The 24,298-nt window shown below is 32.1% G+C and overlaps 1 pseudogene; it reads right to left on the bottom strand.

Annotated features, from left to right (window-relative positions):
• Window positions 1-9,734: 9,734 nt before the first annotated feature.
• LOC141550653 (ribose-phosphate pyrophosphokinase 2-like) overlaps window positions 9,735-24,298 on the bottom strand; it is a 47,143-nt pseudogene continuing 32,579 nt past the window's right edge.

The following is a 24,298-nucleotide window of genomic DNA, read 5'->3' as shown; positions in this document are numbered from 1 at the left end:
TGCATTCCAAATTCCTTCGCCTTTCACAATATCAGATTCTAGGTCCTTCCAATATTTAAAATAGAAGCTTCTAGGTCCTGGGTAATCCTTATTGTGGCTCCTTGATATTTGAATTATTTTTTCTGGCTGCTTGCAATATTTTTTCCTTGGGCCAATAGTTCCAAAATTTAGAACTATATTCTTTGGGGTTTTAATTTTGGGGTCTCAGGAGGTGTTCAGTGAATTCTTTCAATTGTTATTTTACCTTCTGATTCTATGACATCAGGGCATTTCTTTTTGATGATTTATGAAAAATAGTGTCTAGCCTCTTTTTTCATCATGTATTTTTGTAAATCCCATAATCCATAGATTATCCTTACTAGTTCTATTTTCTAGGTTAAGTTGTTTTCCCAAGTAGGAATTTTACATTTTTTTTCTTTTTTCTTTTTTTTTTTTTAAGTTTTGGTTGACTAATTCTCATTGAGCCATTCATTTCCATTTGTTCACTTCTGAATTTCAGTGAATTATTTATTCATTTATTTTTTAACCTTCTTTTTCTATTTGTCTAATTTAAAGTTTTAAATGAGTTGTTTTGTTCTATGGAATTTTTTTCTATTTCACAATTTTGTTTTTTAATGAGTTATTTTCCTTTTCCATTTCACTAATTCTATTTTAAGAAGTTATTTTCTTTTTCTGTTTCACAAATTCTGCTTTTCAGGGAGTTGTTTTCTTTATTCATTTTATCAAACTTATCTTTTAATGAATTATATGCCTTTTCCAAAGCCTCTTGCAAACTTTTCATTTATTTTCCCCATTTTTACTTCTAGCTCTCTTTTAAGATTCTTTTAAAATTTCTTCTAGGAGAACCTTGTGTCATGGGGACCACGTTAAATCACCTTTTGGGGCTTCATCTGGAGAAAAAACTGACCATGTATTAGGGCATAAAAGCCTCAAAATCAAATGCTGAGAAGCATAAATAGCAAATGAATTTTTTAGATCATGATGCAATAAAAATCAAATCCAATAAAAGGCCAAGGGCAAATAGATAAAAAATTCATTGGAAACTAAGTAATCTAATCCATAAGAATGAATGCGCAAAACAACAATTCATAGACACAATCAATAATGTGATCCAAGAGAATGATAATAATGAGACAAAATACCAAAATTTGTGGAATGCAGCCAATGCAAGTAATAAGGGGAAATTTTATATCTCTAGGTGCTTACTTGCATTAAATAGAGAAGGGGAAGATCAATGAATTGGGATTCTAATTAAATAACTAACTAAAAAATATAGAAAAAGAACAAATCAAAAATCCTCAAATACAAATTTAAATTCTGAAAATAGAAAAAGGAAATTAATAAAATTGTAACTAAGAAAACTATTGAATTAATAAATAAAATTAAGAGTTGGTTTTAAGAAAAAACCAACAAAATAGATAAAACTTTAGCTAATTGATTATAAAAAAGAAAAAAGAAAATAAAATTGTTAGTCTGAAAAATGATAATGAAGAACTTTGCACCAATGAAAAGGAAATTAGAATAATAATTAGTGCTAGGGTATGGGACCCTGCTAAGTGGGAGTACAGAGGCCACCTCAAAATTTGGTGCACAATAAGTTTTTTGCAAAGTTAGAGAAATGCCCTTGTTGAACAAGGAGCACTGATGTATGACATGGGAAAGGGATTGGTCTGAGGGTCACAGGGCAATTGTTTGTAAGCAGGGATGCCTTGCCAGGGTCTCTCACCTGTAAGAGCATTGCTGGAATGACTGGATTGACTCTCTTCCCATCGAAGATACCATGCCTATGCAAAGCCCATGTGATGCTTCTCTGAATGGTGAAAATGGTGATTGGGTATTGTCTACTATTCATGTGCTGATCACACTTGAAAAAAATGTATATAAAAAAGGCTTTATGGAGTAATAAATTGGAGCTCTTTTCATACTCGATGAGTCTCCCACCTCATTCATCTTGCCTCTGAGATCAAAGGGCTCATATAGTTTGAGTTCTCAATCAAGATAGTTGCAACAAATTAAGAGTTATTTTTACTCAACTACATGTCAATAAATTTGATATTCTAAGTGAAATGGAGGGATATCTACAAAAATATAGATTGCCCAGGTTAACAGAAAAAGAAATAAATTATTTCAATAGTGTAGTTTTAGTAAAATAAATAGAACAAGCTATTAATCAACTCCCTAAGAAAAAATCTCCAGAACTATATGGATTTATATGTGAATTCTATCAAACATGTAAAAAACCAATTAATTCCAATTCTATATAAACTATTTGAAAAAGTTTGGGAAAGAAGGACTCTTTCCAAATTCATATTATGACAGATATGATGCTGATACCTAAAACAGGTAGAATGAAAACAGAGAAAGAAAATTATAGACTAATTTTCCTAGTGAATATTGATGCAAATATCTTAAATAAAATATTAGCAAAGAGATTACGGAAAGTCATCCCCAGGATATTACACTATGTCCAAATAGAATTTATACCAAGAATGCAGGGCTGGTTCAATATTAGGAAAATTATTAGCATAATTGACTATATCAGGTAACCAAACTAACAAATATCATATGGTTACCTCAACAGATGCAGAAAAAGCATTTGATAAAATCCCACACCCATTCCTATTAAAACATTAGAGAGTTTAGGAATGAATGGACTTTTCCTTAAACTGATCAGTAACATTTATTTAAAACCATCAGCAAGCATCATATGTAATGGGGACTAACTAGAACCATTCCCAATAAGATCAGTAGTGAAACAAGGCTGCCACTATCACCATTACTATTCAATCTTATATTAGAAATGTTAGCTTTGGTAATAAGAAAAGAAAAAGCAATTAAAGGAATTAGAGTAGGTAATGAGGAAATCAATTTATCACTCTTTGCATATATGATGATATTCTTAGAGAACCCTAGAGAATCAACTAAAAAAACTACTAGAAACAATTTACAACTTTAGCAAAGTTGTAGAATACAAAATAAATCCACCTAAATCATTAGCATTTTTATACATTACCCACAAAGTCCAGCAGCAAGAGATACAAAGAGAAATTCCATTTAACATAATTGTCAATAGGATAAAATATTTGAGAATTTATCTGCCAAGGGAAAGTCAGGAACTGTATAAATGCAAATCCAAAATACTTTTCACAAAAATAAAGTCAGATATAATAAATTGGAAAAATATCAAGTGCTTACGGGTAGGCTGAGCTAATATAATAAAAATGACAATACTACCTAAATTTATCTACTTATTCAGTGCCATACAATCAAACTCCCCAAAATTTATTTTACAGATCTAGAAAAAATAATAACAAAGTTCATCTGGAAGAACAAAAAGTCAAGGATTTCAAGGGAATTAATGAAAAAAATGCAAATGAAGGTGGCCTAGCTGTGCCAGACCTAAGACTATCTATTGATGATTCTCATCAAAAATATTTTTTACTGTCTAAGAAAAAGAGTAGTCAATTGGTGGAATAGGTTAGGTTCACAGAACAAAATAGTCAATAACTTTAGGAATCTAGTCTTTGACAAATTCAAAGACTCCAGCTTTTGGGATAATTATTTGCAAAAACTGCTGGGAAAATTGGAAACTATTGTGGCAGAAACCTAGGCATTGAGCCACACCTAATACCATATACCAAGATAAAGTCAAAATGGGTTAATGATTTTGACATAAAGAGTGATATTGTAAGCAAATTAGAACAACATAATATAGTTTACCTCTCAGCTCTGTGGAAAAGGAAGGAATCTGTGACCAAAGAATAAATGGAACTCATAATTGAACACCATATAGAAAAGTTTGATTATATTAAGCTAAAAATATTTTGTAGAAACAAAATGAATGCAGACAAGATTAGAAGGGAAGCAATAAATTGGGTAAACTTTTACATTTAAAGATTCTGATAAAGGCCTCATTTCTAAAATATATAGAGAATTTGGTCTAATTTATAATAGTTCAAGCCATCCTCCAATTTATAAATGGTCAAAAGACATGAACAGACAATTTTCAGATGAAGAAATTAAAGCCATTTTTAGTCATATGAAAAGGTGCTCTAAATCTTTATTGATCAGAGAAATGCAAATCAAGACAACTCTAAGCTACCACTACACCCCTATCAGATAACCTAAGGTGACAGGAAAAGATAATGATGAATGTTGGATGGGATGTGGGAAAACTGGGACATTGATATATTGTTGATAGAACAGTGAATGGATGCAGCCATTCTGGTGAACAATCTGGAATTATGCTCAAAGTGTTATCAAATTGTGCATACCTTTTGATCCAGTAGTGTTTCTACTGGGTTTATATCCCAGAGAGATCTTAAAGGAGGGAAAGGGATCCATATGTGTAAAAATGGTTGTGGCAGCCCTTTTTGTAGTGGCTGGAAACTGGAAACTGAGTGGATGCCCATCAATTGGAGAATGGCTGGGTATATTGTGATATATGAATGTTATGGAATATTATTGTTCTTTAAGAAATGATCAGCAGGATGATTTCAGAGAGGCCTGGAGAGACTTATGTGAATTAATGTTAAGTTAAATGATCAAAACCAGGAATTCATGGCAACATCAATATTATATGACGATCAGTTCTGATAGATATGACTCTTACCAACAATGAGATGATTGAGACCAGTTCCAATGATCTTGTGTTGGAGAGAGCCATCAAACCCAGAGAGAGGATTGTAGGGACTGAATGTGGATCACAACAAAGCATTCTTATTCTTTTTGTTGTTCTGTTTGTTAGAATTTTGTTTTCTTACTCATTTTCTTTCCTTTTTGATCTGATTTCTGTCATGCAGCAAGATAATTGTATAAATATGTTTACATATATTGGATTTAACATATATTTTAACATGTATAACCTATATTGGATTACTTACCATCTAGGGGAGGGAGTGGGGGAAAGGAGGGGAAAATTTGGAACACAAGGCTATGCAAGGGTCAATATTGAAAAATTATCTGTGCATATGTTTTGAAAATAAAAAGCTTTAAAAAAGGAAAGAAAATAACTACAAATCATGCTTCTTTCATTACATTATCACAAAGTAATGAATGTTAGATATGTCAATTACAAGTTAGAGATAATAATAATGATAATAAGAATAAGAATAGCACACGTATATTACTTAGTATGTGCCAGGTACTATGCCAAGTGTTTTACAAATATCTCATTAAATCCTTACAACAATTATGGGAGGCAAATGCTATTATTATCCCCAATTTATATAAAAGGAAACAGGAATCTCAAAGGTATGATTTTCCCAAGGTCATATAGCTAGTGTTAAAAAATTTGAACTCAGGTCTTCTTGACTTCATGTCCAGCAAACTATTCATTATATTACCTATCAGTCTCTTAATATAAATAAATAACTAGATGGTAATGGAAGCTTGGTGGCACAGTGATCAAGGGCTGAGCCTGGAGTTAGGACGATTCATCTTCCTGACTTTTAATATGCCTTTATACACTTAGTAATTGTGTGATTTTGAGTAATTTAACCTTGTTTGCTTTAGTTTCCTCATCTGTAAAATGGAGAAGGAAATGGCAAACCATTCCATTTAATCTGCAAAGAAATCCCAAATGGGGTCAAGTAGAGTCAGACATGACATATCAACCAAAAAAATATATATATATTATTGTACTTGGATGATCTCAGCCTTCAGCTTCCTCCATCTCTTGCAATCCCTTTTTCCTTCAAGTTTCAGTTCAAGATCTACTTTCCGCCCAAGACAATCCTGGATACTGCCTCCTATTCCCCAATTCCTACAGCCTAACTTTAATGCTCTTTTTTTTTATTCTGTTTTCTATGTAGCTGTAGCTACATTGTCTCTATGGGATTAAGGATTGCTTCCCAGTATGTAAACTCCTTGAGATCAGAGACTTTTCCACTTTTGTTTTGTATGCTCAGTGCCCAAATTGGGCCTGGCATAGAGTAACAATACATATGCATAAACATTTACTGATGAATTAATCAATTATAATATGTAATTATCCCTTGCCTGAAGTTTGGGGAGTGTGACTAATTCAAGTACTTGGAGATCTTCAATGTAAAGATATAGGGTAAAGTGTTACTCCTCTGAAATCCCTTCATGGAGATACTAAACTATAGCCTAAGGTAAAGGAGACAATGGAAGATCATTACCATTCAGGTATTGTTTCTTTAGTTTAATATTTTTAATTCTCTCTGTTTTAATGCAGTGGAAATAGCATGTGGCAAAATAAATTAGCTCTATTTTTTTTTCCTTTTGCAGATATACATATATTTCTATTACTGGCTAGTTAGCAAGAAAGAGGTAATGACTCTAATTACATTTTCACTGTACTCATCCTATCATGTCCCTGACCTTTAATTCAATGGTTATGGAAAATTAGGTGATCTGGTGTAGTTTAGTATTACTGACATGTTCTTTACAATGGGTAAGCAATATTTTGGGTTACTGCTGGGGTAATTACAAATATAGTGATAATATATGCAAATCTCATGTAAGAGGAAATTATAGGTCACTACTGTTTGTATCATGCCATTTCAGTGGTGATAAAAGAAAATGCTGTTAATTACTGGATTATTACCATGCTTAATTTTGATAATTCTAGGCTATCAAAACAGTTTTAAAACACAAATCAAATTATTTAGTTTTTCTAGCAAGATGGCAGTACTGTTCCAGAAATTTGTCCTCACAAATAGATGTCCCTACTCCTTAACCCCATTTTCTTTTTTTTTTCTAGTGAATTAAATTTAAATCTATTTATGAGATAAACAAGGATTATTCATGTGCCTGGGGAAGTTGAACAGTTTCCTTTCCAATGACCAGCATACATATTTCATTCTTTGAAAGCTTCCCTTCAGAATTATTTTGCATAAATGTTGTTCTTCTCATAGGCCTGTCTGTCTCCTGGGGAGAAATGAAATCAGAAACCACTGAAAGTAAGTTGTAGCATATTGAAGGAAAAAAGAAAAAAGAATCAGGAAACTATAAACTCTTATCAGAATCACAAAGGCTAAAACCCAAATGTTAAATCCACATGGATACTTGATGTTTCCCTTATAGTTTCCTAACTGAAAGAAGACAGGATGATAGAAACCAGACTTCCACACAAGCAAGCCTAAACTGAGCTTCCCTGTGGTTCCAAAAAGACATCCTTGTTGATGGCTATTATTATATCACCTTTGAAAAGATTTGGGTTCTACCTGTACCACCTACTTTTTATTAGTGAAATGAAATATAGCTTATCACACTCTTTAAGAAGTTATTTAAAACAAACATAAAAATGTGGAAATATATTTTAATGATTATATGCTTTATTTTTGAAGAGTTTTACTTTTTAAAAAAATAATATCTATACAGTATATTTTCTTCCTTGGGGCCTATGACCCAATTACTTCAGCTTAGTTCACTGATACCCAAACCTACAAAACTCTCTTAAATAGAGATATTTTACATAAAAAGAGACATCAAATTGTGCTATGTACTATGGAATGTACTTTAGTGCTGAGCAAAGCAAACTTTTGTTCTAACAAGAATATCCTAAATATGAAATAAAACTAAGACCCATGAAAGCAGTCTACCTGGTATATAAAACTTTTAATATTAAAAAAAAAGATTAATGGCAAAGGTATGATAACTTTGCCAAATTTTTTTTTACCATTTTCTTGTTCATCAAATTGTGATAGGACAGTGACCATACATCTAATGTGAACTTTAGATTTCAAGATCTGAGGCAATACCATCTCCCAAACTGTTAATGTTGAATGCTAAAGTGTATCTACTAGCCTGATATTACATATAGATGCTTTCTTCCTTTATCTCATTTTTCTAATAAGAATTTTAAAAATACCATGTCTGCAATATTTCCAGAAATAATAATATTCAAATATGTAAAAATTCATATTTATATTATTTAAGTTTGAAGAATCAGTTAGATCTTGTAAGTTTGTTCTTTTTGAATTATTAATAATGCTTCCCAATTCGTGGAAAAAGGGAACACTCTCTTTCCTTATTCCCCTCCTCATTTCCCCTCCCTCAGTTCAATCATACTTTGCAAATGTCTAGGTCAAAAATATGTGTTGTTGCTCCAGGTTGGGACAATTACATTTGGTGCTAACTTGTTAGTGTTTTATGATCAGAAATGTTCTATCCAATCTTTGCCACAGTCAAGTTATTCACAGAACACATACCACAAAGGAAAATTTGCATTTATAGCCATAGACTTACATACGATGGTTTGGCATGCATGTTATTGTGTGGATAATTATGACTTTTCTTCCTCTTTTTCTTTCCATTATTCTTCTGGAACATAAATACATATAAATAATCATAACAGGTTCTATTATTCCAAATGCTGTTTGGTTAAATATTAGAATTTCTAGGATATTTTAATAAATTAAGGCCATTAGAATAGAATATATGAGAATGGAATTGACCCAAAAGTTCATACTTCTCATCATACCTACACCAGTGGCAATCTGGATAAACTAATAAATACTGTTTTTGTTGTGACCTTAACAAAACTTTTTGCGATAGTCATATAACCTTTTTTGTTCGTTTTAAATCATTTTTTTAATTTCAAGGGAAATGAAACTCCAAAGAATTTATATCTATCATATTAGTAGTGATCTGAAAGGCAATACAATGAAGCAGGAGACTATTAAATTATTTCTGTGAACCTGTTTTCTTAGAATGCATCTTGGCCAAATAGGACTATCATTAGTGACACTTTTTGGCAGCTAGACACAGTGTGATTGCCTGAGAATCATATAATCAATTGGAAGAAATAAGATCATTATCTATACTTTGGCAAGTTTCATATCATGTCTTTAAATTAGCCACGAAAATTAGTTCAGCCCACAAAACAGGAGATTGAGAGAAGACAGGCTTTGACAATTAGTACTTGGGCAGCATGAATGTAGATTTTCAAAACATCCTGACTTACTAAAGCCATAAGTTTTCAGGTCAAAGAGTTCAGCTTTGTGACTTACTGGGACAGCATGATATTTCTTACATGTTACTAAAAATCAAATAGACTATTAAGGAATCTGGAATATTTTCAGTTAGAGAAGAGGGAGTAGAAATCTTTTTAAACCTAACATTAATGGGAGAAAGCATTGTCAAGTTTACTCTACCCACTCTGGTAGCCCAAGTCTCCTTTTCCCCACCTCCTGCTTAATACAAGACTAGGCACAGTAAAGAAAAAAAAATGACCTAAATTTTTATTTTATAGTTTTCATCTGGATTTTCATGGAAATGTGATAAAACATTTTTTCCTCATTGGTAATCATTGTTTCCTCTGTCAACATATAAGACTCTCTCCAATCTGATTCCAATGTACTTTTTCTAACATTAACTCACACTAGTGTTCTGTATAATATTTATACCTCATTCCATTTTATCATCTTACTTTTTCATTCTATATTCTCTTTTCTTTGTGTCTTTGCTCACCCAGTAGCTCATGCTTGAAGTGGTGTATCTTCCTCTTTTTCTCTATTTACCTGTTTAAATGCATTTCCATTTTCAAGGTCAAATACAAGTATTTATCTCTTCCATGGAGAGTTTTTAAATCTTTCTCCCTAAAAAGGATCTCTTCTGCTTTAAATTTCTCACAGCACTTTGAATCTAACCTTTGTATGTAACAAATTGTGCTTCACATTGCTTTATTTGTGAACATATTTCCTCTCTCTATGAAGTGCTTGCCCTGCTTTGGAGAGGGGGAACATAAACAGATGCTGTTTCAGAGTTCAAGAGTTGATAATGTGTGTTGAACTTGACCTTGTTTTTGGAGATTTCTGGAAGATATGAGGTATAAAGAGGAAGTTTATGAATTTGTTCTTCATTTGGGGACCATGTGGGCAGGCCACTGTCAAGCAGAATGCCAGGTTTCCAGGTGCATGTTCCCCTGTTCTTTCTTCCCGAAATTTTGATAGTTTGTAGCAGCTACTGTTACTAAAACTAGTGCTGCTGCTGCTGCTGTTGCTACTCGGGGTTAAGGGGCTGGGTGTATGGATGAGGATGAAAGCAGGCCCTAGGAGAGTATCAAAAAAGAGAATAATGTTGACAAAATTTAATTGTCTCCCTGAATGGTCTTCCTTTTTCCCTGTCTCTGTATAGAGAAAGAGAAACTTCCTAATAATCACCTAATGTGGCTGAGCTTTTTCTTTCCTTTTTTCAGTGAAGGAGGATGAGGTTAAAACAAGAAGCTGATTTCTATCCTTCATTTAGCATCATTTCTTATTGTATTATTTCTTAATGGTGTTCTTCCCCCTTGTTAAGTTATTTTAGTCTTCTTTAAATTAAAAAAAAATCAGAAGGTTTTTAATCACTGTTATGCGATTAATTCTAGTGGGGACAGAGATTTGGGGAAAAAGAGAAAGAGAGACAGAAACACACAGAAAAGATACAGAGCTAGAGACAGAGAATGAGAGAGATTGTTGGGGTGGTCCAGAAGTGACTCCAGGCAGATGTCACAAATTCAGTGACAATTCACTAAGATAGTATTCCTAAGCCAGCATGTTTTCGTAAACCAAAGAGCTAAGAAATAGAGAAGTTATTATATTACATAAGGGAACTGACCCCTAAACCCAGAAGAGTTAAGCACTTGAAGTGTTCCCATAGCCAACTTCGTAGACTCTTGTTTCAGGGACTTTCTCTGCTTATAATAGTTCTTGAATCTGGAAATGATTGGAAGAGCTTGGCTCTTTTGCCAAGCTCTCATCAGCTGTGCTTCTCAAAGGCACAAAGAATTAAGCAATCAATCTCCATCAATTAGGAAAGTCATTTGAAAGTGTATCTCTACTTACATATATTATATATATTTTGAATTTGATTTTAGTTGAATTTTTAATGGTGCTTTTGACTAGGTCTTTTCATCTTAAACTTGCTGTAAGAACACTTATCCCTTGTTAAAATGTTACACCAGTGTTAATTTTTTGCCTTTTATTCTTTACAAAAGAGAGCCTCATATTGTGGATTTCTTATAGGTGGGGATCACCTCTGAATGTAACTTTTCTTCTGTTTACCAAATTTTGCATCCAATTAGAATGTAAACTCCTCAGCACAGAGACTGCATTTTTTTAAGATAAAAAAGACAAGTTAAAGCTAGCACTTTGAACAACTGACTGTATACAACTGGTACCAGAAGAAATCTGGAAAAAAATCTCTAAGCATTATGTAGGAAACTGAAAGACTCAAGGGTATTGTTAGTGTTTTGTCAGGAAGAGAGTAGACAGATAGCTGGATGGGATGTGAAGGTAAAGTATGGTTCAGGATCTGGGGCTAGCTAATTTAGTTTCTCTGGAGAAACTAAAAGAAAAAAAAAGAAGTTATAATAGTGGGTGAAGTGAATATCCCAGAAAGTCTCAGGGTGAATGGAGATGAACTTTTCATTTTTGTATCTACTGCTAAAATTGCAACTTCACAAGAATGAAGCTCCACAAACTGCCTAAAACTTTTCTAGTAAATCACAATGGTATAGGTAGAGCATATAGGCAGAGAGTAGGAAGAAATAATGAAATAAGGCACTATATAGTCTGATTCTGAAGGGACAGAATCATTTGATATGGTTATCAAAATATTTAATATAGTTATCAAAATACACTCACTAGAATTTCATTAAAGGACTTGAACCAAACATGATGGAAGTGGGCTGTTGATCAGAGCTACTCTTTTCAGAGGGATAAGAAATTTTGGAACCAGAAGCCAAGGTTTTTTTTGTTTCAGAAACAAAAAAAAATTAGGAAGAGAGAATCCCCAATCAGCCAAGTAGGATTTTGCTACCACTGTATATGAAATGGGCACATTCATTCTAGGGGTTCTTGATGGGAAAAATAGAGCCAAGGATGTGCTGAATCCAGCTTATACCGGTTTTCAAAAAAATTACTAAATTCCCAGGGTAAAATTTTATACCTCAGAAATCAGCAAATGGTGTACATTAAGACTTCATTTATTGCTTTATAAATTGTCTAGACTTAAAGAAGTGATTGAGAAAAGGTTAATAATTGGGATCAAATTCAATGTGTGATGTACATTCTATCTCCACCCCTCCTCTCCACCTCTTCTTTCTTCTTCCAGAACTGATTTGTTAAACATTTGCTATTTTGTGATTGGGAAGAGGATGGTTTTTTATAGAATCTTAAGTCATCTGGACAGAAACAGGAAATAAAAATAGAATTAGGAAATGGGGATTGTTCCAAAGTCCTAATATGTCTTTACCCTCTTGACTGTGCTTTTGAGTCTCTAGACTTTGCTACCATGATTCAGTTGCCTTCTCATCCTAGATCTTCTCTACAAAGTTAGTAGAGAGATGTTTCTGTTTGTGAGCTTATTCCAGGACATGGAATTTTTGGCATGGGATCAAGCCAATCATGTTTCATTTTCTTTTCAGTTGTGATTATGATGCTCTAGACCTAATATGGATAACTTTTCCCCATTTCCTCCCATTACCTTTTAGTTTCCTTTTTATCTGTCTTTTTTCCCCATTAGATTATAAACTTCTTGAGGACAGGGAATGCCCTTCTCTTTACTTATTTATAATAGTACAATTCATGTCATTTAATAAGTAATAATAAATTTATTGCTAAATTGCCACCAGCTATTTGTGGGTCCTTTTGGACTTGGGTTCATAGGACTCCATACAACAGCAATGGTAAGGATATGTTCTCCGGAGAGAAATACGTGACAAAAGATAAAGAATGAGACATATATTTTTGGACAAGACCAATGTGAAAATTTGTTTTGCTTGGCTAGGATTTTATTTTTCTTTATTTTTTAATTTGGTGGAAGGTAGGGAGAAGAGAAAATAAGTGCTTATTCATGGAAAAAATGAAATAAATGTAAAAATATTTTATTTAGCCTCCTATACTAGATAGTGAACACCAAGTCATAATTATATTCTTGTCATTTCATTGAAAATATTAGAATAGACTAGTATTATTGCATAAATGAGGAAATGTTTTTTCTTTTATTATAATTTATTATACTATATTCTATATAATAATATGTATAACATATGAAATATATTATGATAATAACTTATTAATAAATGTCTTATTTATTAGGAAATATCCATTATGTTTAGAATTTCCAAGGCATGTGTTATGAATGGATGGATATCAATTATCCTGGCTTGTTCAGAACTGTCACACATGGGTTTCAGAATTGACGGAGATTAACTTCATTCTATTCAAGGTGCTGATATAGTAGTATATATAGTTAGCTGGGTCTCAGTATAGTCAGATATCTGACTATCTGCAATCTGTGCCAAAACTTTCAGGATAATTGGGTGTAGTTGGAAGTAATGCCAGTGCAGAGTGAATACAGAAAAGTTTAACTTTGGAGATGCTCATGGCAAAGAAATATATTATCTAAGAAAGCAACTTAATATGAAAGGAAGTAAAATGTGTTAAAGAAAATCACCAAGAGTTCCCTATCTGATGTCTATTATTTAAGAAAGTTAGGAATCAAGAGTGTTGAGTATCAAGAAAAAAGTACACGAAAGCTCCTCCATTACAGCTTCTCCATAAAAATCTAGAAAATATATCAATGTAAATCCTGATTAGAAAATCTGAAAAACAAAACAAAATGGTCTGGTCAGGAGCCTACTATATGGAGTGCTTCAGAACCCAGGAACTGAAGGAGGTCTAAAAGAAACACTGAATTTCAGTGCATGGGGCAAGAATGGGTGGCATCTGGTAGATCTATTGGTCATTACCCAAATCTAGGTTCCAGATTCAGAGTGGACTGAGGAGTAAACTGTGTTTCTTGGGGGGTGGATGGAGTTGAGAGGACTGGTTGCAGTCACATGCTATGACTACAAGTCAAGAAACAAGTTAATTTTGATCCCTGAGATAGAGCCCAGAGTCAGCTCTAGTCAAGACTAAATCCTGTAGTTCAATTATTAGGACAGGAATTACAGACCAAAAGGAATCCTATAGTTGAATTAGCCTGAATTTACAGAGATTCTAACCCAAACATTTTAATTGTCCTGGTCCATCAATGATTACTAGCTACTAGTGTAGATTATATTTCTTTTATTTATTTATCTCCTAGGCAAAAAAAAAAAAATGGGGAGAGGAGCTGGGAGGGGAAGAAAAGATATATTAAGGAAATAGTAAAGGGGAATTTCAGGTTAACAAATATAACCTTAAATGTGGATAGTATGAACCCATTCATAAAATGGATAAAGGTAGTTGAAAGCATTAGCAAACTGAATACAACAATATATTCTACTAATACAACAATATATTGTCACAATACAAAAAAAGTTGTTTACAGGAAATATAATTAAAATATAAAGATTCACACTGAGTTAAACTGAGAGAGGAAACTTTCATTATGCTTTGTTGTTCATTTATTCAACCATCTCCAACTTTTCATAACCCTATGAACCATACTTTCTGTGAGATTTTCTTGGCAAAGTTCTAGTCATTTGCCATTTCATTCTCCAATGAATTAAGGCAAATATAAACTAAATAATTTGCCCAGAGTGATACAGCTAATAAGTGTTCAAGGTCAGATTTGAATTTAGGTTCAGGTCCAGCTTTGGATGTATTATTTTTAAAACAGAGATAAACATAATATGAAAGAAGATAATGCTTATAAAAAGACATTGTTACAAAGAACAAATACTATATTTAAAGGGCAACATAGATCATAAAATTTTAATAATTAACAAACACATATACTTATGTGTATTATATATGTATCTCTTTGTATACACACAGATACACACACCTCAAACAGAATATCGTTGACCTTATTAAAAGAAAAGCTAATTAAAACATAGGCCTATTGTACTTTTTCTACAAAATATTCACGAGAGTAAGTTAAAGTAAATCAAAGGTGTACTTAAGGAAGATAAGAAAAAGGAACAGGAAGGTTCCCAAATAATATTCAGTGGAAACCACATTTTGAGAGTGAAATAGTTGTGTGTGTGTGTGTGTGTGTGTGTGTGTGTGTGTGTATGTGTGTGTGTGTATGTGTGTATGATTACAAAACTTGATTAGATAAAGAAAATACAATTTTTAAGATTTCCCGAAATGGTATGTAGTATGATTTATACATAAAAATCATATGAGTTTGCACAAAAACAGAAATTAATTTGTTTGACTCTTTTCTGCTTATTAAAATCAATCAAAAGAATAAAAAAAGAAGATATATGTTTTTCAGAGAGTATAGTAATCACAAAGAGGATACCCTCCACAGAATCCCAATGGAAAAGAAATTTTTTTCTAGAAATCAAATTCTTCCTGTTGCTTGTGAACTATACTGTCTTGTTCAGGAACTCTTAGAACACTATAAATCTTCCTAAATGAAATAGATAATCTCTCAAAACTGACATCTCCAAAATAAAAAAATACCATTGATGAAGATAAAATTAAACTCTTATAAAGAGTAATTTTGTTCAATTATATGCCAGTAAAACTGACCATTTAAATAACATGGATGAATATTTACTACAATATAAACTGCTAATATTAATGGAAGAGGAAATAGACTACTTAAATAGCCTTAACTTAGAAAAATAAATCGAACAAACCATTAATGAGCTCTCTGAGAAAAAATCCCCAGGAACAGATGGATTTGCAAATAAATTCAACCATACTTATAAAGAGAAATTAATCCCAATACTATACAAACTATTTCAAAAATTGATAAAGGATTTATTCCAGGAATATAAAATTGGTTCAATATTAGGAAAATTATCAGTATAGGTTACCATATAAATAAAAAAGTCATTTGAGTATCATGGTGGTTACAGGAAAAAAACTTTTGAGAAAATAAAACATGTATCACTATTAAAAACACTAGAAGATATATGAATAAGTGGAATCTAAAAATCAATAAATAATAAATTTCCAAATTATCTTTCTAATAAGATTAGGTATGAAATAAGGATGCCCATTATCACCTATTATTTAATACTGTATTAGAAATGCTATTCATAGTAGCAGAGAAGAAAAATAAATCAAAGGAATACAAACAGGCAATGATGAAATACAATTATCTCTTTTTTCAGATGATATAGACTGACTATCTTCCCCTATTGGAAAGAAGCTTAACCCACTATTATCAAATATAAACAATTTCCAGACTATTTTGTTTGTGTAGAGTATTTGGGAGAATGGAACTCTTTTGTTTATCTCTCAAATTTCTGTGCATCTTTAAACAACCTTTGAGAGATTGAATAGTATATATCTTTAGACATGTCTGGAACCTAGTCTGCCATTTGACTCTTTGATCCCTCTTCTGACTTCATGCCTTTACTTTTTTGAGAATCCCCAAGGCTATATTTCCCTAGTAAAAAAATCTACTCATAATGAAGATCTTTGATAAGTAATTTTTAGGCTAAACCTATCATAAGGTTACTCTCTCTCTCTCTTTCTCTCTGTCTCTGTCTTTTTTTTCTGTCCCTCTCTCTCTCCCCCCCCATTCCAATGTGCCTTTCCTCCGATGACATTTTTCTTCTTATTCTAGCTAACTCTGATTAGTCTATTAAACTCTTCTATGGATTTAACATGCCAATCAACGGCTTATTCCCTCTTAATAAAGTGGGAATTTCCTTCCTTCTGATTAATTGTGAATTTCTCTGAGAAAAATTCTCTTTCATAAACTTTTCTGCTCTATTTCATATTTACCATTCCTGGTGTCTATCCCTTCATTTTGTCTGTAACCTATTCTCCAAAATAAATCTGCCCTTTTCCAAAGATAACGGCCATTGTGAATTTGTCACCAATTTATTTGAAATTTTGATTTGCTACCCTGACTCCATCAATGTTATACTTGGAGAATCCCAGAGAATCAATTAAAAATCAGTTGGTATAATTAACATCTTCAGCAAAGTTGCAGGATATAAGATAAACCCACACAAATCATCAGCATTTCTTTTTACTACCAACAAAACCTAGCATCAAGATTCCATTTAGCATAGGTGCAAACATTATAAAATATTTGGGAGTTTACCTGCTAAGATAAACCCAGAGAATATATGATCACAGACACAAAACTCTTTTTATACAGATAATTACTGATCTAAACAATTGGAGAAATATCATTTGCTTATGTTTAGGCCAAGCCAATATAACTAAAGTGAGAATTTTATGTAAGTTGATTTACTTATTCAGTGCCATATCAATTAAACTATCAAATGATCATTTTTATCAACCTGAAAAAATGCCAAAATTCATCTGGAAGAACAAAAGGACAAAAATATCAAGGTAATCAATAAAAAAATAAAAGAAGGCACTTTTGCAGGACTTGATTTCAAACTTTGCTACAAAGGAGTGATCTACAAACTAGTCTGGTAATGGCTAAACAATATAGTGGTAGGATCAATGAAGCACATTAAAGATGCAATGCACAGGGATAATTGAGAATAGGAGTATTTGTTGTTGTTGTTGTTTGTTGTTTTATTTTTTGATTTTTTGGTAATTTTCAGATGTGTTTGACTTTTTGTGATCCCACTTGGTATTCTTGGCAAGGATATTGAAGTGGTTTTGCCATTTCCTTCTTCAAATCATCTTATAGATAAGGACAGTAACTTAACAAGGGGTAAGTGACTTGTCCAGAGTCACAAAGCTAGTAAGTGTGAACTGAGTAATAGTGTAACATGATCCAAGCTTTAGGGGTCAGAGCTCAACATTTGAAAAAAAATTTCTGTGAAAACTGAAAAAGTACTCTGACAAAACTAAATGTATACCAAAATCTCAGGCCAAATAAAATCAAAATAAGCATATATTTTAGACATAAAGGATAATTAAAGGAAATTAAGGGATCATGGAAATTTTACCTGTTATATCTATGGATAAGAGAAAAATTTATGACCAAATAAGAGCTAGAAAGTATCATGTAAATAAATGAACAATTTTGATTATGTGAAATTAAAAAAAAAAGTTTTTCACAAACAAAACTAAGGCTGCCAAAATTAGGTGGGAGGAGGAAAGGAGAGAGGGAGAGAATTTAAAACTCAAACATTTTAAAAATGAATGCTAATTCAAAAATGTAATAGGAGAAAAATTTAATGAAATTAAAATGTTTATGTTCACATTAAAAAAAAAATGAATGTCATCCAAATTAGAATTTTCTTGAAATCATTATACTATTTCCATTTGATCTACCAGATATGTTGTATATGACATATCCTTTTCTGCTGTTAGAATAGTCTCTGTCAGACACTGGTTTACTGTTCATGTAGTTTCTGCCAGACATTACATTACTAAATTCAAATATACTTGAGAAGTTACTTGAATTTCTCTCCTTTCAATTTCTGCCTTAAGATGAACTATTTGAATACAGGATTATTATAACTTACTTGGAATATGATTAGGATTTACAATGCTCAGATGTTTCAAAGTCTTGAAGGATTATTACAGTCCTTTTGGAAAAGATGTAGTTCTTTCCTCAGCCTTATTGAACACAAAAGCTATCCCTTTGGGGAGAGGAAGTGGAGCGGGAAATGATCTCAACTTTTTTTTTTTCCAAGGAATGTCCTATCCCCTTGTCCTATCCCCCTTTCAAAAAAATAATTAGCATTTTTTAAAATGTCCTGTAGGAAGATTTTTGTGTCATTAGGATGCAAAGAAGTATCCTTTCAGCTAACTTTTTCTTTAGACTTAATCAATATATGTGTTTAGAAGTCAAACCATCGTTATTGTGAATTTAATATCTGAAGCTAGAACATACTTCATTTTCATCTGTGTAAGAGTTACTTAGACAAAGTTGCCTAAGAGATCTGGGGGATTGAGTTCTCCTATTTTCTTAATTCAAAAGCCTTTCCCACTCCTCCAAACAGATTGAGTATTCAAGGGAAAGATACAGGACAAAACTAAGTTCAAGGACAAGATTATTGTCTCTCTTAGTAGTCTAAACACAGCTCTAGTCTTTCAAAAAATGAAAACATTATGAGCCTAATCTTGTTTTATAAAGGTTAAATGCTTTGGCAAATATGGAAATATCTGAAGATTTAATGTTATAGTTCACCCAAAGGTCACTCAAATTTATAACCAATTATCCCAAGTTCATTACTTAAATAATGAAATTTTTTTGTCACTTTTCATTTTTTAAAAAATGTCTTAGGTGAGGTACAGTCTCATGATTTGGAGAGACTTACTCAATAAGGCAAGTAATAATAATTGTAATTTTAATCATCATCATCATCTTTTCACCATATGTAAACAAACTAACTAAAATCATATAAAGAAACATTTAGCAAGGATATGCAGGTGTAGCTTTTTAGGCCCCAATTCACTAGGATAAACTCTTGTCATTAACAGCAAAAGCCTGAACTAGAATAAACAGCTCATCAAATCCAAACAATTACCCTTCCTTTTCCATAACAATTTACTTAAGTTTTTCCCCAAAATGACCTAATTGAATGTAGCTTCCTATCTTACTCTCTATGACTAAAGGCAATGCTTGTGCTTTAAATTACTAACACTATGCAATCTAATTAGCCCCTGAGGGATCAAGACCTGGGCAAAACAAATAACACCTAAGATATGCTACCCTTTGAGCTTGGCCCCTTGTTGGCTGCATGGAGACTGAGACCATATTTTATGCCCATTGAATGATTCAGATCTTTGTTCTAAATTAAGTAAATAAACCCCCCCCAAGGGTAACAGTGCATTAGATCTCATAAAAGGAAAAATGCAATCACTGTCAGAATCACAACCAGCACCCCCCAGCGACAAAGTCAGAGCAGCTGTGATGTCAAAAAACTCACAGTACAGACAGATGCCTGTTGAAGATGGCATCAGTTGGACAGCAACCAAAAAATAGAAAGTCAGCCACTAGGATCTGAAAGACTCACAAGACCAATTATTTTCCAAAATATTTTCAAACATAACATCTAGAAATAGAAGAATTTATAATCCCATTGCTTATAATTTATATCTCTTGCTAAAATGCTATCTCCCTTCAAGTTCTTTTTCTGTTATCCATTCTCAATTCCCTGATCTCTTGGCTATCACCTTTCCATCATGGAAACATTTACTGATAGGTGAATAAAACCATGAAGAGCCAGAATATAATGGTTCCAAATGGTTCCATTACTCACCTAACCAGTACACTTTATCCAGGCTTTATAGAAGGATTAAAAGGACAAGACACATTTCTTAATATTCTTGTTGCCCTATAAGTGTCCCACTTGCTCAAGGTCTCCCATTCCTCTTTCTATTTAAAAGTTTTTTCTTTACTTGTAGAGAGTTGATCTACCTAAACAATGCAAATGAAAAGGTAAATATGAGGTTGAAAGGAATACTTTTTATGATACTACAGGCAAGCAAAAAAAAAAAAAATATGGAGAGATGGTCACAAGGAAGGAATTTGTCCACAGCACTCTTCCACGTAGCTCAGGAAATGTCTAGTCCATGAAATTATCAATTAATGAGTGATAATATCAGTGTGCAAATATGCACAAAAGTTAACTACATTAGCAAAGTTTCATTACTGATCATATCCCTTCTAAGGGGGCTCTCTTGATTCAGTTTTTGCATGTCCCAGTTACAAACTATGAGGTAAGCCCTTAGCAAGACTCCTAAGCATAAGTGCAGTCTTCAAGTCTATAACGAAAAAAGCCACCTTCCACCAAGCATTGTGATGATTTGAGAAGTCCAACTCCTCACAAACAAGTATCTAGGTGGTCAGAACTGAATGTGAAAAGAAACACCATCACCATCAGGAAGACAATAAACTTTTTTGTCCTTTGGGATAGAAAGTAAGGACATTACCAGATCAGAAACAGTTCTTTTTCAGACTCTGACCATCCAATTAAAGTCCATGTTGTAAATGTGGAAATAGTTTTAGAAATAAATTCCTGATTGGTTTTTAATAATTCAGATGGCTTGAGAAAGTTGAGAGTTTTCCAATGAGTGGTCTCTATTGTAATGGGTCAGACTGATCAGATAATTGAAATGGAACTGCTCCAAAAAAACCCAACAAATCTTTTCCCACTAATCACTGATATTCCTTTGAATTATGACACTCATAGGGGTATATATTATAAATGGCCTTCCCTCACTTTTATTCTTATAGGAATATTTTCTCCAATAAGATCAGTTCTTCTTGAAATCTTCCATCTTCATGTGGTTTCAGTGTCTAACCTAAGAGAAGTCTCCAGAAATTATAGTCTTCCGACTTCTTGTATTGAAGAGACCACTAAAAGAATAGCCTCTACTTCCTATTCAATAAATTGGCCTGGACACAGGATCTCTGTTCCTTGGTTTAATGGCAAATACTGAATAAATTTACTCACACTGACAATATTTTAATTCCATAATGTTATAGTACTGGGGGCTGGTAAAAGCCCAACTGGCAATGGGGACAGGAGCCCCATTACATCTTCATTACTCTTATATTTATATTTCCTAATCAATGCTCTAAAGGGATGCTTGTTGGATTTCATTTTATGAGCCCCATACTCTAGGAATTATCAAAATTCTTGTCTATAGACAACTGATGCTTCTGTCCTTTTAGAGGAGGAGAATCTCAAGGAGGCCCACATTACATTCAGTCTTCAGAAGCATATCAACTTCTTTGAAATTCCAGAAACAAAGAAATAAGTAAACTAACAAATAAATAAATAACAAGTGAGAAAATACACAAGAAAGTTATTGTTTCTTTGTAGGGGAAGCACCTTCTGAAAAATTGATTTTAATAGCCTTTGAAGCAGATCATTCAGAAGGGGACAGGAATTATGTAGCTGATTAAAAATTTTCAACTCTAGAAAACCAGAATCTTTTCTAGCCTAAATCCAGAGTGAAGTAGAATAGCAAAGTATTTTAACTTTGGGGATTAAAGTTGGCCTAGTACCTGTCCAGCTCCGGTGAAATGCCACAGAAACACAAATTTAGATTTTAAAGGGACCATAGAAGTCACCTAATCCAAGCATCTCTTTTTATAGATGAAGAAGCTCTTGCCCAGAGAAATTTTGATTTGCTTTAATGAAAAGTAAACTTAGAATTTCTAATTGAAAATCTAGCAATCTTTCCCATGCACCACATTTTCTCTCAACTAAATGGTGTGGGATGTGGATTTAGTTAAATTGTTAATCAATTACCCTGAGTTCATTGATTAAACAATGATTTCCCCCCATTTTAAAAATGTTTAATATATTATTTTTTCAATTAATTTGGTTTTTCTGCTTTCATTATATTTCACTGATTCACTTAAAAATAATTTCTAGATAGAATTGATGATTCAATTTTGTAACATGTTTTAAAATTTTAGCATGAAACTTGATATTTTGTTTAATATTGCATGAAGTCTATAAACTAGTGTGAGAAATAGTGACATTTTAATTTTATTTACAATATTATTTTACTACATCTGTCTATATAAAGGGGGTAACTCTCCATTTGTACAATTCTTCATTAAATGCAGTCAAAACAGTCTTGAAGTTGTTCTTAAATAAAGCCTTTTTATGTTTTGATTGACCAAATAATTGATATACTTTGCTATTACTACAAATGATATTTGTCTCTCTCAGGTTTATTTTTTTCCCTGATTTTTGTTATTACTATAGAGTAATACAGGTGACTTTATGGGTTTATCTTTAATCTTATCTTGATATTTGGCATAATCTCTCTCTCTCTTTCTCTCTTCTTCATTCTTTCTTTTTCCTCTCCCTCTTTCTTTTCTTCCCTTTCTTCATCCTTTTCTCCCTCTTTCTTTCCCTTCCTCCCTCATTATTGTGTTTTTGTTCATTTTTCCATTTTCTAAGTACAAAACCATACATCTAAGGGGCTATTTTAACTTCATTGTTAGTTCTTATTTTTTTAACTGACTTCCTTTTTAGTATTTTTTTTAAAACCAAAGAAAATAGAAATGTTGTGAGAGTTAACACTCCTGCCTGACATCGGTTTTGAATGATAATGACTAAAATTATTTTGTAGATAATAATGTCAAGTGGTTCCAAAATAGGTATTATGTTAACTAAGGAAAGATAATTTTCCTCTTATATTTTTAGTGCTTTAACATAAAGAAATGGCACATTTAATTGAAATCTTTTCTGCATTTCATGATACAATAATGATCTCTAGTTTATATAATATATTAAAATAGTTTTTTTCTAGAAGCATTCAGTTGTAACTACTACCTGCTAATAATGGAAATTTGATATATTATATTCTATTTACAGATACTTAAATGTACTGAAAACTATTTTCATTAATGATAGAGCCCTGTAATTTTCTTTCTTGAGACTATATGTTATCTGTATTTGATTTATAGACCAAATCCATGTTGTTTTAGGAGGAAATAGGCACATACCATCTTTCCCCACGTTTAGAAGCATTTTGTTACATTTGGATAGGCTTTACTTGCAAAATTTGTCTAAATTTTAGATAGATTTTTAAGTTTTTGTCTTTTTGCACATTTCTTCAATGATTTCCCTTATTTCTCTCACAGAGAATAATATTTTAAAATCATCCATTTTTATTTTATTTATTTTTGTTAATTTTTGGATGTAATAATGTAGCATATGATAATCATGCATTTAATGTAGACAAAAAGAAAAGAGAGACCTATTTTAAGCTTTAAATTTGTTAAAATGTCACTATGTGTCTCTGTTAATTTTCTTTATTTTAATAGATCTTGCTGTGATTTCCATTTATTTCTAATTTTGCTAATTGTGGTTTTCTTCCTTTGAAAATTGTATTTGCTAAATATTGATTTTTTTGGTCTTTCCAAAAATTAGCTCTTGATTTTATATGTCATTTTAGTTTGTTTTCTTACTTTTAATCTTATTAAGCTCTGCTGTTATTTAAATTAAAACACTTTTCCTTTTCTTTAATTAGTACAGAGATTAGATATTATTTTTTTATTTTTAAAGCTAGAGAAATAGAAATTATTTTTCCTTTGTTTTATTGATCATGCTTTGGCATGGTACATTTACTTCGAATCCTGCTTCAGGCTCGTGCCTTAGATTCTGATATGCAGTGAAATATTGTCATTATCTTTGATTAAACTACTCTTACTCATATAATATCCTAACTGAGAAAACATTAATATCTATTTTTAAATTTCCATATAGACTTCCATGATGTTTTTCCCATAGTGTCTTTATGTATTACAAAGTATATTGTAGTATTATTCCTGGAAAGACATTATATAGTGGATAGAGAGAGGCCTCAAACTAACAAGAACTAGTTTCAAGTTTACTTAGAAAACATGTTAGTAATGAAACCTTGGGAAAATAATTTAACTTCTCAGTTCTTTAGTCAATTCTTTAAGAATATTATTTATAGAAGCAGTATCTATATGCATTGGTAGAATCGAGTTCCTTATACTTAAGTACCCTTTAACAATTACA

Source organism: Sminthopsis crassicaudata, chromosome 1 (assembly GCF_048593235.1).
Source record: "Sminthopsis crassicaudata isolate SCR6 chromosome 1, ASM4859323v1, whole genome shotgun sequence".
NCBI lineage: Eukaryota > Metazoa > Chordata > Mammalia > Dasyuromorphia > Dasyuridae > Sminthopsis > Sminthopsis crassicaudata.
Note: the sequence above shows the minus strand (reverse complement) of the source record. Positions and strands in the feature narration are given on the sequence as shown.